The sequence below is a fragment of the Hermetia illucens genome, chromosome 2 (assembly GCF_905115235.1).
Source record: "Hermetia illucens chromosome 2, iHerIll2.2.curated.20191125, whole genome shotgun sequence".
Classification (NCBI taxonomy): domain Eukaryota; kingdom Metazoa; phylum Arthropoda; class Insecta; order Diptera; family Stratiomyidae; genus Hermetia; species Hermetia illucens.
The window spans coordinates 74,672,986-74,696,165 of NC_051850.1; the positions used below are offsets into that span (position 1 = coordinate 74,672,986).

The window sequence follows — 23,180 nt, forward strand, 5'->3', positions numbered from 1 at the left end:
ATGAACTATGAGGCGCTTGTTTGGAAATCAAAGAAATTTGCCGTCTCGAGCGGTTGGTTGTAGATGCCATAATGCATGTATTGTACCAAAATCCCTCATGGCTTCCTCTGATGTCCTGGAACTATGCAAAAATATACCATTCCACATTCATGCTCGAGATTGCGGGGAGTTCTCGACGGATTCTTCCATACACCTAGCACCGGCCACCACCACCAGCGCTCCCTTATCTTTGAAGTAGGTGGGATGGTCAGAGCCTAAATGCTTGGCACTTAGTGGCAGTATTATATGAAATCCGTAACTTACCCAGATTGTGAAACCTCTAAAAAATAAATAAATAATGAGAAGAGTCTTTTTATAGTTATTTGTTTTTGCAAGTTAGAAGCAGTATCATGAATTTTGTTAATCCACTAATGTCAAACACATAAGAACCTAGCGTTGATCTTATTCAACCACTTCTTGCCCATCGCTGTCGAGCACTTATCAAATTAGTGAAGTTAGTTATGTCCGCCAATCTTCTCGCAACAATATGGCTGCTAGCTGTAAATATCAAATTAAATCTGTGTTTTCGCGTCTGCAACATCAAGATAGTGGTAATCTTTTACATAAAATGTGGCTATTACTGCAAATATCATAATTCAAATTAAAGTAAAATCTTACTATTATTAACAAACCTGCCGGGTGTTAAAGTTGCTTTTTTGGGTCAAATTGGTACCCCTTAGGAGATGTCAACGGATATCCACTACTAGTTATGTAGAAATGAAAGCATCGTGTACCCAAACATTATTACTTAAAATATCAACAAAGTCATTCATACCTGACGTACCGAGCTTCCCGTTTCCGACTTGTTCAACATTCAGCACAAAATCGAATATTTCAAGCTCCCAATAACCAGTGTATTATATTATACAATAAATCGCGGGTCAATTTCGGGCAATTATAATTATTAATATTATTTCTTACCACATTAATAACATAAATGAGTAGAGTGCTTTTATAATACTACTACCTGTGAATGCAAAATTAAAGTTATGAATGTGACAACACTTTTCACATGTGCAACATCAAATATTACCATTATCTTTTACATTGCTATTACTGCAAATATTAAAATTGAAATTATCTGAGACGATTGCAAATGACGTCGAAACTTCAACAGTTGAAGAGTGATAAACACTTGTTTCAGTAGAACCATTTTTACTTTCATTATATTCTTTCAAGTACTTCTTCAGGATCGCGATGAATTTTTTGAGGCAACTATCACTGTTTATACGATCCGGATAAAATAAATTTGTATATTTCATATTAAGCATTTGTCGGATATGAAGCTCCTCACGGCATTGTTAAAAGCTTTCTTCCGTTAATTTCACAATTATGCCGAATTCAACTTCTGGGAATATGACTCGATGCCACAAGTTTATACAACAAACCGGAGGGTAAACGTTATTATGATGAATATTATCCCAATAGATTTGTATAACGAACTTGAAACAGGATATATATGAAGATAAATTTGTGTAATCGTTAATTAGTTTTAAGATTCCAAAAAACCAAACGAATTCAGAACTTCAAGAAAAACACAGCCCGACGTTATTATTGTAACGGCATTCGAATCCACGAAACACTTTCAATTGCTGGATTTTTAAAACCAAAGTGCAATTTGTCGTAGAGCACCTTTAATAAGTTCTCTCAAAAAGTTTCTTTCCTATTTCCCACCATACAATAAACAACTCCATGCATACAACCACATACACATGTTGTGATTGGCTCAATAGCCAGAACTCAATAATTCACCTCACTAAACGGAAACGTCATGTTACGTAAAAGTTAGTACGTTGCAAGGTTTACGTGAAGGAATGGGCCCTATAGGCCCATTCACCATCACTCGGAAACCTCGCGGTGTGGACGGAGGGCGTACCGTTTGAGATTTGCATCGAACCACGAGCATTATGTCAGTTTTTGATCGCCTTCGCATTGTGACTTAAAAACACGGGGACGAAATCTCAAATCAGCTGAGAAACAAAGCAAATATTTCATGAAATCACATTGCAAACAATACATACAATTACATAAAATATTTCCTAAATAATTAGGTCCTCAAAATTCCGTTTTGGCAGCCAATGGAACAACTTTTATCGCGCTCGTCGTGCGTGCACAAAGCATGGCTTGCGAGTGATATCGACACGCAGCCATAACAGGATCTTGGAGTTCCCATATGCTAAACTCTTATCCTGGATTTGCGATGCGCATAATGAGATGTCAGTTTAAGTATTGCACTTATTGTAAACCGGTCGTAAGAGTCAAGGAAATGCCAGCTCCTACATCATATTTGTCCTCTAGTGAGGTGAATTCACAGCCAATCACAGGCAAGCGGAGCGTAACGAGAGTAATCTCTTAATTAACTTGGAAGTTAGAGTCTAAATAGTTTTCATAACTTGGGGCCAAAAGGTAATCAAGCAGAATGTTCATGTAAAAGTCAATGATAGTGAAGCGATAGTGAAATCACTTAAATGGATCAATCGGTGAGGGTGACAATGAAATCACTTAAGTAGAACGAAATATTGATCATATCCGATCAATTAGAAATCAATTAGGTCAAAGTCTGGAATGAAATCTTCATCTCAAAGATTATTGGAATCAATTAATAGAAAGTGATGGGAGGAATGATTACTCAAAGATTTTACGATCACTTCATTGGATCAAGAGCAGTCTAGAAATGTGAGGAACGATGGATGACGTAACTTGCCCTTCCATAATGGGAATCGCGTCCTCGTGATCCTCATTGATATCTACCATGATATTTGCATTGTTTATCTTTGTTTTACAACAAATGTATATATATTGGCAAAATAATCAATATTGCGGTAATGATGGCAATATCTGTTATAATGCTTGTCCAGGTAATTGTTTTGGATTTAAAATTTATCTCTTCTAGGTTTTCCAAATGTTTATGATCAACATATTACAAAGTCAAATTACTATATTCCTCACAGCTTATATTCCTAATTACATTGGGTAGTATGACGTTATTTTCAATGTAGTATATTTGATTCTTAAACGTAAGGTTATTTATATTTATTTGAGAATTTGCGTATTTAATCAAATTATGTCGTGGTAATATAATATTTTGGTCTTTATCATTTAAATTTTTTGTTACAATGATATTTTTCATTTATTTGTCCGACTTACTTGAAGGAGCGATCTTTCCATTCCCTAAGTGGGGTGAACTCAGGCCAAAAACGGATCGATGAATGATTTCGATAGCAACGCATGGTAAACACGTCAATGGTCTTTCGCAACCATTTATCAATTTATATTTGTCGAACAGATGGCTGTGTGCTGGAGAGCTCTTTGCTGAGACGAAGGGGTTTATGTGTGCTATTCGGGTCGGCGTGGTCGCCACCCGAGTTTATGAAAAACGGGTGACGAACGACCAATGCAGAATATATGGTTCGGCACTGGAGACTTTGGACCATCTTATTTCTGGTTGCACTATAATGGCGGCGGTGCAATACACAATGCTGCATGTAAAGTGATTAACCAAAGCTTTGCATACAAACATGGAATGATCACGGGAACATGTCCGGTTTACTGATATGAGCCCCAGGCACTACCTAATCGTCCTGTTTACAGTATGTATTGTTAAAACAAACCCGATGTCCTGTTAGTTCAGAGACGGTCGTTCTGCGCACATTATTGATATTGCTATACCCAAAAACAGCAACATTGAACGGAAGTACGTGGAGAATACGGTGAACTATGAGGCACTTGTTTGGAAATCAAAGAAATTTGGCGTCTCGAGCGGTTGGTTGTAGATGCCATAATGCATGTATTGTACCAAAATCTCTCATGGCTTCCTCTGATGTCCTGGAACTATGCAAAAATATACCATTCCACATTCATGCTCGAGATTGCGGGGAGTTCTCGACGGATTCTTCCATACACCTACCACCGGCCACCACCACCAGCGCTCCTTTATCTTTGAAGTAGGTGGGATGGTCAGAGCCTAAATGCTTGGTACTTAGTGGCAGTATTATATGAAATCCGTAACTTGCCCAGATTGTGAAACCTATAGAAAATAAATAAATAATGAGAAGAGTCTTTTTATAGTTATTTGTTTTTCCAAGTTAGAAGTGGTATCATCAATTTTGTTAATCCACTAATGACAAGCAGATAAGAAACTAGCGTTGATCTTATTCAACCACTTCTTGCCCATCGCTGTCGAGCACTTATCAAATTAGTGAAGTTAGTTATGTCCGCCAATCTTCTCGCAACAATATGGCTGCTAGCTGTAAATATCAAATTAAATCTGTGTTTTCGCGTCTGCAACATCAAGATAGTGGTAATCTTTTACATAAAATGTGGCTATTACTGCAAATATCATAATTCAAATTAAAGTAAAATCTTACTATTATTAACAAACCTGCCGGGTGTCAAAGTTGCTTTTTTGGGTCAAATTGGTACCCCTTAGGAGATGTCAACGGATATCCACTACTAGTTATGTAGAAATGAAAGCATCGTGTACCCAAACATTATTACTTAAAATATCAACAAAATCATTCATACCTGACGTACCGAGCTTCCCGTTTCCGACTTGTTCAACATTCAGCACAAAATCGAATATTTCAAGCTCCCAATAACCAGTGTATTATATTATACAATAAATCGCGGGTCAATTTCGGGCAATTATAATTATTAATATTATTTCTTACCACATTAATAACATAAATGAGTAGAGTGCTTTTATAATACTACTACCTGTGAATGCAAAATTAAAGTTATGAATGTGACAACACTTTTCACATGTGCAACATCAAATATTACCATTATCTTTTACATTGCTATTACTGCAAATATTAAAATTGAAATTATCTGAGACGATTGCAAATGACGTCGAAACTTCAACAGTTGAAGAGTGATAAACACTTGTTTCAGTAGAACCATTTTTACTTTCATTATATTCTTTCAAGTACTTCTTCAGGATCGCGATGAATTTTTTGAGGCAACTATCACTGTTTATACGATCCGGATAAAATAAATTTGTATATTTCATATTAAGCATTTGTCGGATATGAAGCTCCTCACGGCATTGTTAAAAGCTTTCTTCCGTTAATTTCACAATTATGCCGAATTCAACTTCTGGGAATATGACTCGATGCCACAAGTTTATACAACAAACCGGAGGGTAAACGTTATTATGATGAATATTATCCCAATAGATTTGTATAACGAACTTGAAACAGGATATATATGAAGATAAATTTGTGTAATCGTTAATTAGTTTTAAGATTCCAAAAAACCAAACGAATTCAGAACTTCAAGAAAAACACAGCCCGATATTATTCATTGTAACGGCATTCGAATCCACGAAACACTTTCAATTGCTGGATTTTTAAAACCAAAGTGCAATTTGTCGTAGAGCACCTTTAATAAGTTCTCTCAAAAAGTTTCTTTCCTATTTCCCACCATACAATCAACAACTCCATGCATACAACCACATACACATGTTGTGATTGGCTTAATAGCCAGAATTCAATAATTCACCTCACTAAACGGAAACGTCATGTTACGTAAAAGTTAGTACGTTGCAAGGTTTACGTGAAGGAATGGGCCGTATAGGCCCATTCACCATCACTCGGAAACCTCGCGGTGTTGACGCAGGGCGTACCGTTTGAGATTTGCATCGAACCACGAGCATTATGTCAGTTTTTGATCGCCTTCGCATTGTGACTTAAAAACACGGGACGAAATCTCAAATCAGCTGAGAAACAAAGCAAATATTTCATGAAATCACATTGCAAACAATACATACAATTGCATAAAATATTTCCTAAATAATTAGCTCCTCAAAATTCCGTTTTGGCAGCCAATGGAACAACTTTTATCGCGCTCGTGCGTGCACACCGCATGGCTTGCGAGTGATATCGACACGCAGCCATAACAGGATCTTGGAGTTCCAATATGCTAAACTCTTATCCTGGATTTGCGATCCGGATAATGAGATGTCAGTTTACGTATTGCACTTATTGTAAACCGGTCGTAAGAGTCAAGGAAATGCCAGCTCCTACAACATATTTGTCCTCTAGTGAGGTGAATTCACAGCCAATCACAGGCAAGCGGAACGTAACGAGAGTAATCTCTTAATTAACTTGGAAGTTAGAGTCTAAATAGTTTTCATAACTTGGGGCCAAAAGGTAATCAAGCAGAATGTTCATGTAAAAGTCAATGATAGTGAAGCGATAGTGAAATCACTTAAATGGATCAATCGGTGAGGGTGACAATGAAATCACTTAAGTAGAACGAAATATTGATCATATCCGATCAATTAGAAATCAATTAGGTCAAAGTGTGGAATGAAATCTTCATCTCAAAGATTATTGGAATCAATTAATAGAAAGTGATGGGAGGAATGATTATTCAAAGATTTTACGATCACTTCATTGGATCAATAGCAGTCTAGAAATGTGAGGAAGGATGGATGACGTAACTTGCCCTTCCATAATGGGAATCGCGTCCTCGTGATCCTCATTGATATCTACCATGATATTTGCATTGTTTATCTTTGTTTTACAACAAAAGTATATTATTGGCAAAATAATCAATATTGCGGTAATGATGACAATATCTGTTATAATGCTTGTCCAGGTAATTGTTTTGGATTTAAAATTTATCTCTTCTAGGTTTTCCAAATGTTTATGATGAACATATTACAAAGTCAAATTACTATATTCCCCACAGCTTATATTCCTAATTACATTGGGTAGTATGACGTTATTTTCAATGTAGTATATTTGGTTCTTAAACGTAAGGTTATTTATAGAGGAGAAGGTCTAAATTTGGCCCCTGCTGGTATTTTGGTCCCCTACGATTCTACGCGACACAAAACAGCCACAGATAAAAACGCCACTGTGCAACAACCACAATCTTAACAGCTGTTGTTTCATGTATCCATATGTCATTTAAATGACAAATGGTAGAGACAAATTCTAGTTTCTGTTCTTTGTGTTCTTCTAACTTTCTTCCAAGAAGATATTTGTTGTCGGTATTCCTGTAAATGTGGCATGTTTAAATGGTGTTTTGTGCTAAAAAGTTTTTACAGGTTCAGCAGTATTACATATCAAGGTAATGCTGAAGCACGGCTTACTTTTCGTTTTATTTTTTGCTTTTTTTTGTGTGATTGCATAAGTCTAATATGGCCCCCCGTTCGGTTTCAATTATGGCCTCCGGGGGCCATAATCGATGTTTGAAACACAAAAGTATTAAAGATTGCTGTATTGTTTCCTATAGATGCCCCGGAACAGCATTATGTTAACCGTAGCCAAAAAGAGGAAAACATGGGACCCGGAACAAATGAAAAAAGCTATAGATGCAGTCAGGAGTAAGACGATGGGTTACAAAAAAGCCGTAAAAATGTTTGGCGTACCGAGGACTACATTAAGAAGGTTAGTGCACGATCTAGGAGAGTCTGAAAAAATTGTTGAAAAACCGCTAGGCAGGAAAACTGTACTTCCACCTAATATAGAAAAGAAACTCGTGGAGTATATTCTTCTAATGGAAGCGAATACTATGGTCTAACACGAATAGATGTTCGGCGAATGGCCTATCAGTTAGCTTTGAAAAATAACATACCCAATAATTTTACAAAGGAAATAGCAGGGCGTTCGTGGTTAGACCTTTTTCTACTAAGACACAAGCACGAACTTTCTTTAAGGAAACCATTAGGAACATCTTTTGCCCGTGTTCAAGGCTTTAACCGTGACGCAGTAAAGGAATTTTTTGAGATTTTGAAGGCGGAAATGGAAAAAATTCGATACCCTCCTGATCGCATTTTCAACGTTGACGAGACCGGGCTGACAATCGTTCAATATAAAGTTCCTCAAATAATTGGGAAGAAAGGCAAAAAACAAATAGGTGCTTTAACTGCTGCGGAACGAGGATCATTGATGACCGTGGTTTGCTGTATGAATGTTTCCGGGTTTTTTATACCACCCATGATGATTTTCCCCAGAAAAAATTATTCCGATATACTTATGAAAGGAGCTCCGCATGGTGCTATCGGCAAAGTCCACCCATCTGGCTGGATTCAAACGAATTTATTCACCGATTGGTTTCGTCATTTTCTTTCTAAAACAAATCCAACTAAGGAGTCGCCTGTACTGTTAATACTCGACGGGCATACAGCCACACTCGTAACATTGAACTTCTGGAGTTAGCTCATGAGAACTATGTAACAATAGTTACTCTTCCACCTCACACCACGCATAAATTGCAGCCCTGGGATAAAACCTTTATGGGGGCACTAAAAACCTATTATAGTGAAGAAATCCGAAATTTCTTGTTGCATTCCGATCGGTTGCTTAAACCCTACGATATCGCCGAATTTTTTGGTCGAGCCTATCTACGAAGCTCAACAGGAGAAAACGCTGCAAATGGATTTCGCGTCACCGGAACCTACCCCTTTAATCCGCAGATTTTTTCTGACGCAGATTTTTTAGCAGAAGCTCAAGTTTATAACGATGAAAACACTTCCGAAAACCGCCCAGGGAGCAACACACAGGAAAATTTGACTGCATCGCAAAGAGATGAGTTGTTGCATCATCAGTTAAACATCATAGTTTCACCAGAAATTATTCAACCAATACCAAAACCTAAAAATAAAACTTCGAATCGAGGGCGAAAAACGTACCACACCAAAAGTACTCACTTCTTCTGCATATAGAACACACCTGGCAGGTACATCAAGTGCTTCAGATGGAAATCAGAATCCTGACAATATCCAAAGTCGTAGCCGTGGAGGGAAAACCACTGTCTCAGATGAAAATCATTTAGACACACAATCCGACAGCTTCGACGAAGGACCTTCAAATGATAAAATACCAACGAGCTTAGATGCAGAATGCTTATTTTGTGATGCAAGGTATTCAAATGACCAACAAGGGGAGGAGTGGATTCAATGCCAGGGATGCAATTTATGGGCTCATTGCGTTTGTGCGGGAAACGAAGGAGATTATTATATTTGCGATTTTTGCCGATAACTTTATTTTATATGTATTTTATCTTGATTTCGTTTTTATTATGTTCATTATTATTTTTTTATTAATGGATTTACTTAATTTTAAGAAAAGAAGGTAATTCATTGTTTATTTTTTACTTAATTGTTAAGTTTTGGAGAATATTTTTTAAAGAATTTTTCATACTTCCAATATGGTCCCCTGGGTGCCATATTACCCACACTTTACATCAAAACCAAAATTTTGGATACGTCGAAATATACGATTTTGTTAAAAATATATGGAATTTTATCATGTTTTTTCCTTACGAATCAATGACCAGGAGAATATTGAAATGCATAACACATGAAACTTGACATGCCGATCTTCATTTTTCTTTTCATGCTCGAAAAACAAAAGGGGGGGCCACATTTAGACCTTTTCCTCTATTAAACATTTGTCGGATATGAAGCTCCTCACGGCATTGTTAAAAACTTTCTTCCGTTAATTTCATAATTATGCCGAATTCAACTTCTGGGAATATGACTCGATGCCACAAGTTTATACAACAAACCGGAGGGAAAACGTTATTATGATGAATATTATCGCAATAGATTTGTATAACGAACTTGAAACAGGATATATATGAAGATAAATTTGTGTAATCGTTAATTAGTTTGAAGATTCCAGAAAACCAAACGAATTCAGAAATTCAAGAAAAACACAGCCCAACGTATTATTCATTGTAACGGTATTCGAATCCACGAAACACTTTCAATTGCTGGATTTTTAAAACCAAAGTGCAATTTGTCGTAGAGCACCTTTAATAAGTTCTCTCAAAAAGTTTCTTTCCTATTTCCCACCATACAATAAACAACTCCATGCATACAACCACATACACATGTTGTGGTTGGCTATTGAATTCACCTCACTAAACGGAAACGTTTATAAGTCCAATGCGAAGGCGATTAAAAACTGACATAATGCTCGTGATTCGATGCAAATCTCAAACGGTACGCCCTCCGTCCACACCCCGAGGTTTCCGAGTGATGGTGAATGGGCCTATAGGGCCCATTCTTTCACGTAAACCTTGCAACGTACTAACTTTTAAGTCACGTAGTCGCGTAAAAGTATAGGCCCATTCACCGTCACTCGAAAACCTCGCGGTGTCGACGGAGGGCGTACCGTTTGAGATTGGCATCGAACCATGAGCATTATGTCAGTTTTTGATCGCCTTCGCATTGTGTCTTAAAAACACGGGAACGAAATCTCAAATCAGCTGAGAAACAAACGAAATATTTCATGAAATCACATTGCAAACAATACATACAATTACATAAAATATTTCCTAAATAATTAGCTCCTCAAAATTCCGTTTTGGCAGCCAATGGAACAACTTTTATCGCGCTCGTCGTGCGTGCACACCGGATGGCTAGCCAGTGATATCGACACGCAGCCATAACAGGATCTTGTAGTTCCCATATCCTAAACTCTTATCCTGGATTTGCGATGCGCATAATGAGATGTCGGTTTACGTATTGCACTTATTGTAAACCGGTCGTAAGAGTCAAGGAAATGCCAGCTCCTACATCATATTTGTCCTCTAGTGAGGTGAATTCACAGCCAATCACAGGCAAGCGGAACGTAACGAGAGTAATCTCTTAATTAGCTTGGAAGTTAGAGTCTAAATAGTTTTCATAACTTGGGGCCAAAAGGTAATCAAGCAGAATGTTCATGTAAAAGTCAATGATAGTGAAGCGATAGTGAAATCACTTAAATGGATCAATCGGTGAGGGTGACAATGAAATCACTTAAGTAGAACGAAATATTGATCATATCCGATCAATTAGAATCAATTAGGTCAAAGTGTGGAATGAAATCTTCATCTCAAAGATTATTGGAATCAATTAATAGAAAGTGATGGGAGGAATGATTATTCAAAGATTTTACGATCACTTCATTGGATCAAGAGCAGTCTAAAAATGTGAGGAACGATGGATGACGTAACTTGCCCTTCCATAATGGGAATCGCGTCCTCGTGATCCTCATTGATATCTACCATGATATTTGCATTGTTTATCTTTGTTTTACAACAAAAGTATATTATTGGCAAAATAATCAATATTGCGGTAATGATGGCAATATCTGTTATAATGCTTGTCCAGGTAATTGTTTTGGATTTAAAATTTATCTCTTCTAGGTTTTCCAAATGTTTATGATCAACATATTACAAAGTCAAATTACTATATTCCCCACAGCTTATATTCCTAATTACATTGGGTAGTATGACGTTATTTTCAATGTAGTATATTTGATTCTTAAACGTAAGGTTATTTATATTTATTTGAGAATTTGTGTATTTAATCAAATTATGTCGTGGTAATATAATATTTTGGTCTTTATCATTTGAATTTTTTGTAACAATGATATTTTTCATTTATTTGTCCGACTTACTTGAAGGAGCGATCTTTCCATTCCCTAAGTGGGGTGAACTCAGACCAAAAACGGATCGATGAATGATTTCGATGGCAACGCATGCTAAACACGTCAATGGTCTTTGGCAACCATTTATCAATTTATATTTGTCGAACAGATGGCTGTGTGCTGGAGAGCTCTTTGCTGAGACGAAGGGATTTATGTGTGCTATTCGGGTCGGCGTGGTCGCCACCCGAGTTTATGAAAAACGGGTGGCGAACGACCAATGCAGAATATATGGTTCGGCACTGGAGACTTTGGACCATCTTATTTCTGGTTGCACTATAATGGCGGCGGTGCAATACACAATGCTGCATGTAAAGTGATTAACCAAAGCTTTGCATACAAACATGGAATGATGACGGGAACATGTCCGGTTTACTGATATGAGCCCCAGGCACTACCTAATCGTCCTGTTTACAGTATGTATTGTTAAAACAAACCCGATGTCCTGTTAGTTCAGAGACGGGTCGTTCTGCGCACATTATTGATATTGCTATACCCAAAAACAGCAACATTGAACGGAAGTACGTGGAGAATACGGTGAACTATGAGGCACTTGTTTGGAAATCAAAGAAATTTGGCGTCTCGAGCGGTTGGTTGTAGATGCCATAATGCATGTATTGTACCAAAATCCCTCATGGCTTCCTCTGATGTCCTGGAACTATGCAAAAATATACCATTCCACATTCATGCTCAAGATTGCGGGGAGTTCTCGACGGATTCTTCCATACACCTACCACCGGCCACCACCACCAGCGCTCCTTTATCTTTGAAGTAGGTGGGATGGTCAGAGCCTAAATGCTTGGTACTTAGTGGCAGTATTATATGAAATCCGTAACTTGCCTAGATTGTGAAACCTCTAGAAAATAAATAAATAATGAGAAGAGTCTTTTTATAGTTATTTGTTTTTCCAAGTTAGAAGTGGTATCACGAATTTTTTTAATCCACTAATGTGAAGCAGATAAGAAACTAGCGTTGATCTTATTCAACCACTTCTTGCCCATCGCTGTCGAGCACTTATCAAATTAGTGAAGTTAGTTATGTCCGCCAATCTTCTCGCAACAATATGGCTGCTAGCTGTGAATATCAAATTAAATCTGTGTTTTCGCGTCTGCAACATCAAGATAATGGTAATCTTTTACATAAAATGTGGCTATTACTGCAAATATCATAATTCAAATTAAATTAAAATCTTACTAGCCGGGTGTTAAAGTTGCTTCTTTTGGGTCAAATTGGTACCCCTTAGGAGATGTCAACGGATATCCACTACTAGTTATGTAGAAATGAAAGCATCGTATACCCAAACATTATTACTTAAAATATCAACAAGATCATTCATACCTGACGTACCGAGCTTCCCGTTTCCGACTTGTTCAACATTCAGCACAAAATCGAATATTTCAAGCTCGCAATAACCAGTTTATTATATTATACAATAAATCGCGGGTCAATTTCGGGCAATTATAATTATTAATATTATTTCTTACCACATTAATAACATAAATGAGTAGAGTGCTTTTATAATACTACTACCTGTGAATGCAAAATTAAAGCTATGAACGTGACAACACTTTTCACATGTGCAACATCAAATATTACCATTATCTTTTACATTGCTATTACTGCAAATATTAAGATTGAAATTATCTGAGACGATTGCAAATGACGTCGAAACTCCAACAGTTGAATAGTGATAAACACTTGTTTCAGTAGAACCATTTTTACTTTCATTATATTCTTTCAAGTACTTCTTCGGGATCGCGATGAATTTTTTGAGGCAAGTCGACTGATATCAACTAACACTGTTTATACGATCCGGATAAAATAAGTTTGTATATTTCATATGAAGCATTTGTCGGATATGAAGCTCCTCACGGCATTGTTAAAAGCTTTCTTCCGTTAATTTCACAATTATGCCGAATTCAACTTCTGGGAATATGACTCGATGCCACAAGTTTATACAACAAACCGGAGGGAAAACGTTATTATGATGAATATTATCCCAATAGATTTGTATAACGAACTTGAAACAGGATATATATGAAGATAAATTTGTGTAATCGTTAATTAGTTTGAAGATTCCAGAAAACCAAACGAATTCAGAAATTCAAGAAAAACACAGCCCGACGTATTATTCATTGTAACGGTATTCGAATCCACGAAACACTTTCAATTGCTGGATTTTTAAAACCAAAGTGCAATTTGTCGTAGAGCACCTTTAATAAGTTCTCTCAAAAAGTTTCTTTCCTATTTCCCACCATACAATAAACAACTCCATGCATACAACCACATACACATGTTGTGATTGGCTATTGAATTCACCTCACTAAACGGAAACGTTTTTAAGTCCAATGCGAAGGCGATTAAAAACTGACATAATGCTCGTGGTTCGATGCAAATCTCAAACGGTACGCCCTCCGTCCACACCGCAAGGTTTCCGAGTGATGGTGAATGGGCCTATAGGGCCCATTCTTTCACGTAAACCTTGCAACGTACTAACTTTTAACTTTTAAGTCACCACATTAAGTCATTAGGAAATATGTGTTGTATATTTCCCTGTCGACTCATTAGTAAATAAGACGTAGTATTTAAGGTGGTGTAGAAACGGAGATCAGCAGTTCCTCGAGTACTACCAGAGCGTAAGCACTCTGGCTCTCGTGAATGAATAAAAAAGGATAAAACAAATATCGTTTCATTTGTTAACCCATTTGTCAACTGTTACTTGTTAACTGGCGCCCAACAAAGGATTTGAACCTATCCTATTCCTTGATTAATTTTTTCACGGCAAAGTTATAGCCGGTATAAGAGAGAGTGTATAGCAGTGATAAGTGGCATTCTGGCGAGCAATTAGAGACAGTTAAGTGTTAGTTATAGTTACCTGTGAAAATATGTCGGTGCTAATCCTGTAAGTAATTTTTTTTTTGTAAAACCTTGTAGCTAATATTATCTACTTTGCTCTTATTTTTCTATTCTCTTTTGAAATTTCGTAAACTTCGAAAAAATGTCACTGAGAGCAGATGCCATTACTGACCTTATAATCCGAATCACTACGGAGATTGTATCTAAAATGCAATTTGAAGTGCAAGGGCAAATCAATGCATTAGCCATTGAAAGTCAAAAGATTTCAGCGGAAGCAGATGCCGCTTTAGAAACGCGATTTCAGTTTGCACTCCAATCGCAAAAAAAAGAATTATCTTCCCAATTTCATTCTGCTATTCCTTCTAAAGTAACTGTGTAACTAGTAGTGGATATCCGCTGACATCTCCTAAGGGGTACCAATTTGACCCAAAAGAAGCAACTTTAACACCCGGCAGGTTTGTTAATAATAGTAAGATTTTAATTTAATTTGAATTATGATATTTGCAGTAATAACCACATTTTATGTAAAAGATTACCATTATCTTGATGTTGCAGACGCGAAAACACAGATTTAATTTGATATTCACGGCTAGCAGCCATATTGTTGCGAGAAGGTTGGCGGACATAACTAACTTCACTAATTTGATAAGCGCTCGACAGCGATGGGCAAGAAGTGGTTGAATAAGATCAACGCTAGTTTCTTATCTGTTTGACATTAGTGGATTAACAAAATTCATGATACTGCTTCTAACTTGCAAAAACAAATAACTATAAAAAGACTCTTCTCATTATTTATTTATTTTCTAGAGGTTTCACAATCTGGGCAAGTTACGGATTTCATATAATACTGCCACTAAGTGCCAACCATTTAGGCTCTGACCATCCCACCTACTTCAAAGATCAAGGAGCGCTGGTGGTGGTGGTCGGTGGTAGGTGTATGGAAGAATCCGTCGGGAACTCCCCGCAATCTCGAGCATGAATGTGGAATGATATATTTTTGCATAGTTCCAGGACATCAGAGGAAGCCATGAGGGATTTTGCTACAATACATGCATTATGGCATCTACAACTAACCGCTCGAGACGCCAAATTTCTTTGATTTCCAAACAAGTGCCTCATAGTTCACCGTATTCTCCACGTACTTCCGTTCAATGTTGCTGTTTTGGGGTATAGCAATATCAATAATGTGCGCAGAACGACCCGTCTCTGAACTAAAAGGACATCGGGTTTGTTTTAACAATACATACTGTAAACAGGACGATTAGGTAGTGCCTGGGGCTCATATCAGTAAACCGGACATGTTCCCGTGATCATTCCATGTTTGTATGCAAAGCTTTGGTTAATCATTTTACATGCAGCATTGTGTATTGCACCGCCGCCATTATAGTGCAACCAGAAATAAGATGGTCTAAAGTCTCCAGTGCCGAACCATATATTCTGCATTGGTCGTTCACCACCCTTTTTCATAAACTCGGGTGGCGACCACGCCGACCCGAATAGCACACATAAATCCCTTCGTCTCAGCAAAGAGCTCTCCAGCACACAGCCATCTGTTCGACAAATATAAATTGATAACTGGTTGCCAAAGACCATTGACGTGTTTACCATGCGTTGCCATCGAAATCATTCATCGATCCGTTTTTGGTCTGAGTTCACCCCACTTAGGGAATGGAAAGATCGCTCCCTCAAGTAAGTCGGACAAATAAATGGAAAACATTTCTAGACTGCTATTGATCGAATGAAGTGATCGTAAAATCTTTGAATAATCATTCCTCCCATCACTTTCTATTAATTGATTCCAATAATCTTTGAGATGAAGATTTCATTCTACACTTTGACCTAATTGATTTCTAATTGATCGGATATGATCCATATTTCGTTCTACTTAAGTGATTTCATTGTCACCGTCACCGATTGATCCATTTAAGTGATTTCACTATCGCTTCACTATCATTGACTTTTACATGAACATTCTGCTTGATTACCTTTTGGCCCCAAGTTATGAAAACTATTTAGACTCTAACTTCCAAGTTAATTAAGAGATTACTCTCGTTACGTTCCGCTTGCCTGTGATTGGCTGTGAATTCACCTCACTAGAGGACAAATATGATGTAGGACCTGGCATTTCCTTGACTCTTACGACCGGTTTACAATAAGTGCAATACGTAAACTGACATCTCATTATCCGCATCGCAAATCCAGGATAAGAGTTTAGCATATGGGAACTCCAAGATCCTGTTATGGCTGCGTGTCGATATCACTCGCAAGCCATGCGGTGTGCACGCACGACGAGCGCGATAAAAGTTGTTCCATTGGCTGCCAAAACGGAATTTTGAGGAGCTAATTATTTAGGAAATATTTTATGTAATTGTATGTATTGTTTGCAATGTGATTTCATGAAATATTTGCTTTGTTTCTCAGCTGATTTGAGATTTCGTTCCCGTGTTTTTAAGTCACAATGCGAAGGCGATCAAAAACTGACATAATGCTCGTGGTTCGATGCAAATCTCAAACGGTACGCCCTCCGTCCACACCGCGAGGTTTCCGAGTGACGGTGAATGGGCCTATACTTTTACGCGACTACGTGACTTAAAAGTTAGTACGTTGCAAGGTTTACGTGAAAGAATGGGCCCTATAGGCCCATTAACCATCACTCGGAAATTAACGGAAGAAAGCTTTTAACAATGCCGTGAGGAGCTTCATATCCGACAAATGCTTAATATGAAATATACAAATTTATTTTATCCGGATCGTATAAACAGTGTTAGTTGATATCAGTCGACTTGCCTCAAAAAATTCATCGCGATCCTGAAGAAGTACTTGAAGGAATATAATGAAAGTAAAAATGGTTCTACTGAAACAAGTCTTCAACTGTTGAAGTTTCGACGTCATTTGCAATCGTCTCAGATAATTTCAATTTTAATATTTGCAGTAATAGCAATGAAAAAGATAATGGTAATATTTGATATTGCACATGTGAAAAGTGTTGTCACGTTCACAGCTTTAATTTTGCATTCACAGGTAGTAGTTATAAAAGCACTCTACTCATTTATGTTATTAATGTGGTAAGAAATAATATTAATAATTATAATTGCCCGAAATTGACCCGCGATTTATTGTATAATATAATACACTGGTTATTGGGAGCTTGAAATATTCGATTTTGTGCTGAATGTTGAACAAGTCGGAAACGGGAAGCTCGGTGCGTCAGGTATGAATGATTTTGTTGATATTTTAAGTAATAATGTTTGGGTACACGATGCTTTCATTTCTACGTAACTAGTAGTGGATATCCGTTGACATCTCCTAAGGGGTACCAATTTGACCCAAAAGAAGCAACTTTAACACCCGGCAGGTTTGTTAATAATAGTAAGATTTTAATTTAATTTGAATTATGATATTTGCAGTAATAGCCACATTTTATGTAAGAGATTACCATTATCTTGATGTTGCAGACGCGAAAACACAGATTTAATTTGATATTCACAGCTAGCAGCCATATTGTTGCGAGAAGATTGGCGGACATAACTAACTTCACTAATTTGATAAGTGCTCGACAGCGATGGGCAAGAAGTGGTTGAATAAGATCAACGCTAGTTTCTTATCTGTTTGACATTAGTGGATTAACAAAATTCATGAAACCACTTCTAACTTGCAAAAACAAATAACTATAAAAAGACTCTTCTCATTATTTATTTTCTAGAGGTTTCACAATCTGGGCAAGTTACGGATTTCATATAATACTGCCACTAAGTGCCAAGCATTTAGGCTCTGACCATCCCACCTACTTCAAAGATAAAGGAGCGCTGGTGGTGGTGGCCGGTGGTAGGTGAATGGAAGAATCCGTCGAGAACTCCCCGCAATCTCGAGCATGAATGTGGAATGGTATATTTTTGCATAGTTCCAGGACATCAGAGGAAGCCATGAGGGATTTTGGTACAATACATGTATTATGGCATCTACAACAAACCGCTCGAGACGCCAAATTTCTTTGATTTCCAAACAAGTGCCTCATAGTTCACCGTATTCTCCACGTACTTCCGTTCAATGTTGCTGTTTTGGGGTATAGCAATATCAATAATGTGCGCAGAACGACCCGTCTCTGAACTAACAGGACATCGGGTTTGTTTTAACAATACATACTGTAAACAGGACGATTAGGTAGTGCCTGGGGCTCATATCAGTAAACCGGACATGTTCCCGTGATCATTCCATGTTTGTATGCAAAGCTTTGGTTAATCACTTTACATGCAGCATTGTGTATTGCACCGCCGCCATTATAGTGCAACCTGAAATAAGATGGTCCAAAGTCTCCAGTGCCGAACCATATATTCTGCATTGGTCGTTCGCCACCCGTTTTTCATAAACTCGGGTGGCGACCACGCCGACCCGAATAGCACACATAAATCCCTTCGTCTCAGCAAAGAGCTCTCCAGCACACAGCCATCTGTTCGACAAATATAAATTGATAAATGGTTGCCAAAGACCATTGACGTGTTTACCATGCGTTGCCATCGAAATCATTCATCGATCCGTTTTTGGTCTGAGTTCACCCCACTTAGGGAATGGAAAGATCGCTCCTTCAAGTAAGTCGGACAAACAAATGAAAAATATCATTGTAACAAAAAATTTAAATGATAAAGACCAAAATATTATATTACCACGACATAATTTGATTAAATACGCAAATTCTCAAATAAATATAAATAACCTTACGTATAAGAACCAAATATACTACATTGAAAATAACGTCATACTACCCAATGCAATTAGGAATATAAGCTGTGGGGAATATAGTAATTTGACTTTGTAATATGTTCATCATAAACATTTGGAAAACCTAGAAGAGATCAATTTTAAATCCAAAACAATTACCTGGACAAGCATTATAACAGATATTGCCATCATTACCGCAATATTGATTATTTTGCCAATAATATACTTTTGTTGTAAAACAAAGATAAACAATGCAAATATCATGGTAGATATCAATGAGGATCACGAGGACGCGATTCCCATTATGGAAGGGCAAGTTACGTCATCCATCGTTCCCCGCATTTCTAGACTGCTATTGATCCAATGAAGTGATCGTAAAATCTTTGAATAATCATTCCTCCCATCACTTTCTATTAATTGATTCCAATAATCTTTGAGATGAAGATTTCATTCCACACTTTGACCTAATTGATTTCTAATTGATCGGATATGATCAATATTTCGTTCTACTTAAGCGATTTCATTGTCACCCTCACCGATTGATCCATTTAAGTGATTTCACTATCGCTTCACTATCATTGACTTTTACATGAACATTCTGTTTGATTATCTTTTGGCCCCAAGTTATAAAAACTATTTAGACTCTAACTTCAAAGTTAATTAAGATATTACTCTCGTTACGTTCCGCTTGCCTGTGATTGGCTGTGAATTCACCTCACTAGAGGACATATATGATGTAGGAGCTGGCATTTCCTTGACTCTTATGACCGGTTTACATTAAGTGGAATACGTAAACTGACATCTCATTATGCGCATCGCAAATCCAGGATAAGAGTTTAGCATATGGGAACTCCAAAATCCTGTTATGGCTGCGTGTCGATATCACTCGCAAGCCATGCGGTGTGCACGCACGACGAGAGCGATAAAAGTTGTTCCATTGGCTGCCAAAACGGAATTTTGAGGAGCTAATTATTTAGGAAATATTTTATGTAATTGTATGTATTGTTTGCAATGTGATTTCATGAAATATTTGCTTTGTTTTTTAGCTGATTTGAGATTTCGTCCCCGCGTTTTCAAGTCACAATGCGAAGGCGATCAAAAACTGACATAATGCTCGTGGTTCGATGCAAATCTCAAACGGTACGCCCTCCGTCCACACCGCGAGGTTTCCGAGAGATGGTGAATGGGCCTATAGGGCCCATTCTTTCACGTAAACCTTGCAACGTACTAACTTTTACGTAACATGACGTTTCCGTTTAGTGAGGTGAATTCAATAGCCAATCACAACATGTGTATGTGGTTGTATGCATGGAGTTGTTTATTGTATGGTGGGAAATAGGAAAGAAACTTTTTGAGAGAACTTATTAAAGGTGCTCTACGACAAATTGCACTTTGGTTTTAAAAATCCAGCAATTGAAAGTGTTTCGTGGATTCGAATGCCGTTACAATGAATAATACGTCGGGCTGTGTTTTTCTTGAATTTCTGAATTCGTTTGGTTTTTTGGAATCTTAAAACTAATTAACGATTACACATATTTATCTTCATATATATCCTGTTTCAAGTTCGTTATACAAATCTATTGGGATAATATTCATCATAATAACGTTTACCCTCCGGTTTGTTGTATAAACTTGTGGCATCGAGTCATATTCCCAGAAGTTGAATTCGGCATAATTGTGAAATTAACGGAAGAAAGCTTTTAACAATACCGTGAGGAGCTTCATATCCGACAAAGCTTAATATGAAATATACAAATTTATTTTATCCGGATCGTATAAACAGTGTTAGTTGATATCAGTCGACTTGCCTCAAAAAATTCATCGCGATCCTGAAGAAGTACTTCAAAGAATATAATGAAAGTAAAAATGGTTCTACTGAACAAGTGTTTATCACTCTTCAACTGTTGAAGTTTCGACGTCATTTGCAATCGTCTCAGATAATTTCAATTTTAATATTTGCAGTAATAGCAATGTAAAAGATAATGGTAATATTTGATGTTGCACATGTGAAAAGTGTTGTCACGTTCACAGCTTTAATTTTGCATTCACAGGTAGTAGTAATATAAAAGCACTCTACTCATTTATGTTATTAATGTGGTAAGAAATAATATTAATAATTATAATTGCCCGAAATTGACCCGCGATTTATTGTATAATATAATGCCCTGGTTGCGCTTGAAATATTCGATTTTGTGCTGAATGTTGAACAAGTCGGAAACGGGAAGCTCGATGCGTCAGGTATGAATGATTTTGTTGATATTTTAAGTAATAATGTTTGGGTACACGATGCTTTCATTTCTACATAACTAGTAGTGGATATCCGTTGACATCACCTAAGGGGTACCAATTTGACCCAAAAGAAGCAACTTTAACACCCAGCAGGTTTGTTAATAATAGTAAGATTTTAATTTAATTTGAATTATGATATTTGCAGTAATAGCCACATTTTATGTAAAAGATTACCATATCTTGATGTTGCAGACGCGAAAACACAGATTTAATTTGATATTCACAGTTAGCAGCCATATTGTTGCGAGAAGATTGGCGGACATAACTAACTTCACTAATTTGATAAGTGCTCGACAGCGATGGGCAAGAAGTGGTTGAATAAGATCAACGCTAGTTTCTTATGTTTGACATTAGTGGATTAACAAAATTCATGATACCACTTCTAACTTGGAAAAACAAATAACTATAAAAAGACTCTTCTCATTATTTATTTTCTAGGCAAGTTACGGATTTCATATAATACTGCCACTAAGTGCCAAGCATTTACTCTGACCATCCCACCTACTTCAAAGATAAAGGAGCGCTGGTGGTGGTGGCCGGTGGTAGGTGAATGGAAGAATCCGTCGAGAACTCCCCGCAATCTCGAGCATGAATGTGGAATGGTATATTTTTGCATAGTTCCAGGACATTAGAGGAAGCCATGAGGGATTTTGGTACAATACATGCATTATGGCATCTACAACCAACCGCTCGAGACGCCAAATTTCTTTGATTTCCAAACAAGTGCCTCATATTTCACCGTATTCTCCACGTATTTCCGTTCAATGTTGCTGTTTTGGGGTATAGCAATATCAATAATGTGCGCAGAACGACCCGCCTCTGAACTAACAGGACATCGGGTTTGTTTTAACAATACATACTGTAAACAGGACGATTAGGTAGTGCCTGGGGCTCATATCAGTAAACCGGACATGTTCCCGTGATCATTCCATGTTTGTATGCAAAGCTTTGGTTAATCACTTTACATGCAGGATTGTGTATTGCACCGCCGCCATTATATTGCAACCAGAAATAAGATGGTCCAAAGTCTCCAGTGCCGAACCATATATTCTGCATTGGTCGTTCGCCACCCGTTTTTCATAAACTCGGGTGGCGACCACGCCGACCCGAATAGCACACATAAATCCCTTCGTCTCAGCAAAGAGCTCTCCAGCACACAGCCATCTGTTCGACAAATATAAATTGATAAATGGTTGCCAAAGACCATTGACGTGTTTACCATGCGTTGCCATCGAAATCATTCATCGATCCGTTTTTGGTCTGAGTTCACCCCACTTAGGGAATGGAAAGATCGCTCCTTCAAGTAAGTCGGACAAACAAATGAAAAATATCATTGTAACAAAAAATTTAAATGATAAAGACCAAAATATTATATTACCACGACATAATTTGATTAAATACACAAATTCTCAAATAAATATAAATAACCTTACGTATAAGAACCAAATATACTACATTGAAAATAACGTCATACTACCCAATGTAATTAGGAATATAAGCTGTGGGGAATATAGTAATTTGACTTTGTAATATGTTCATCATAAACATTTGGAAAACCTAGAAGAGATAAATTTTAAATCCAAAACAATTACCTGGACAAGCATTATAACAGATATTGCCATCATTACCGCAATATTGATTATTTTGCCAATAATATACTTTTGTTGTAAAACAAAGATAAACAATGCAAATATGGTAGATATCAATGAGGATCACGAGGACGCGATTCCCATTATGGAAGGGCAAGTTACGTCATCCATCGTTCCTCACATTTCTAGACTGCTATTGATCCAATAAAGTGATCGTAAAGTCTTTGAATAATCATTCCTCCCATCACTTTCTATTAATTGA

General features: G+C 37.2%; 4 long non-coding RNA genes across 4 annotated transcripts; 3 read left to right on the forward strand and 1 right to left on the reverse strand.

The window, feature by feature from the left end:
- Nucleotides 1–678: 678 nt before the first annotated feature.
- LOC119647973 lies at nucleotides 679–1,542 on the reverse strand. The gene is made up of 3 exons (XR_005248997.1): nucleotides 1,073–1,542; nucleotides 815–1,006; nucleotides 679–742 (listed from the first exon to the last, which is right to left on the reverse strand). It is a non-coding gene; the product is annotated as an uncharacterized LOC119647973 (long non-coding RNA).
- A 4,471-nt stretch (nucleotides 1,543–6,013) lies between these two features.
- Nucleotides 6,014–15,918, forward strand: LOC119647955. The gene is made up of 6 exons (XR_005248973.1): nucleotides 6,014–6,265; nucleotides 6,327–6,606; nucleotides 6,678–6,806; nucleotides 11,317–12,595; nucleotides 12,712–14,370; nucleotides 14,483–15,918. It is a non-coding gene; the product is annotated as an uncharacterized LOC119647955 (long non-coding RNA).
- A 1,456-nt stretch (nucleotides 15,919–17,374) lies between these two features.
- Nucleotides 17,375–19,120, forward strand: LOC119647966. Its single transcript, XR_005248991.1, has 3 exons — nucleotides 17,375–17,535; nucleotides 17,608–17,679; nucleotides 17,732–19,120. It is a non-coding gene; the product is annotated as an uncharacterized LOC119647966 (long non-coding RNA).
- Nucleotides 19,121–20,931: 1,811 nt separating this feature from the next.
- Nucleotides 20,932–21,654, forward strand: LOC119647970. The gene is made up of 3 exons (XR_005248995.1): nucleotides 20,932–21,278; nucleotides 21,351–21,422; nucleotides 21,522–21,654. It is a non-coding gene; the product is annotated as an uncharacterized LOC119647970 (long non-coding RNA).
- The last annotated feature ends 1,526 nt before the right edge of the window (nucleotides 21,655–23,180 follow it).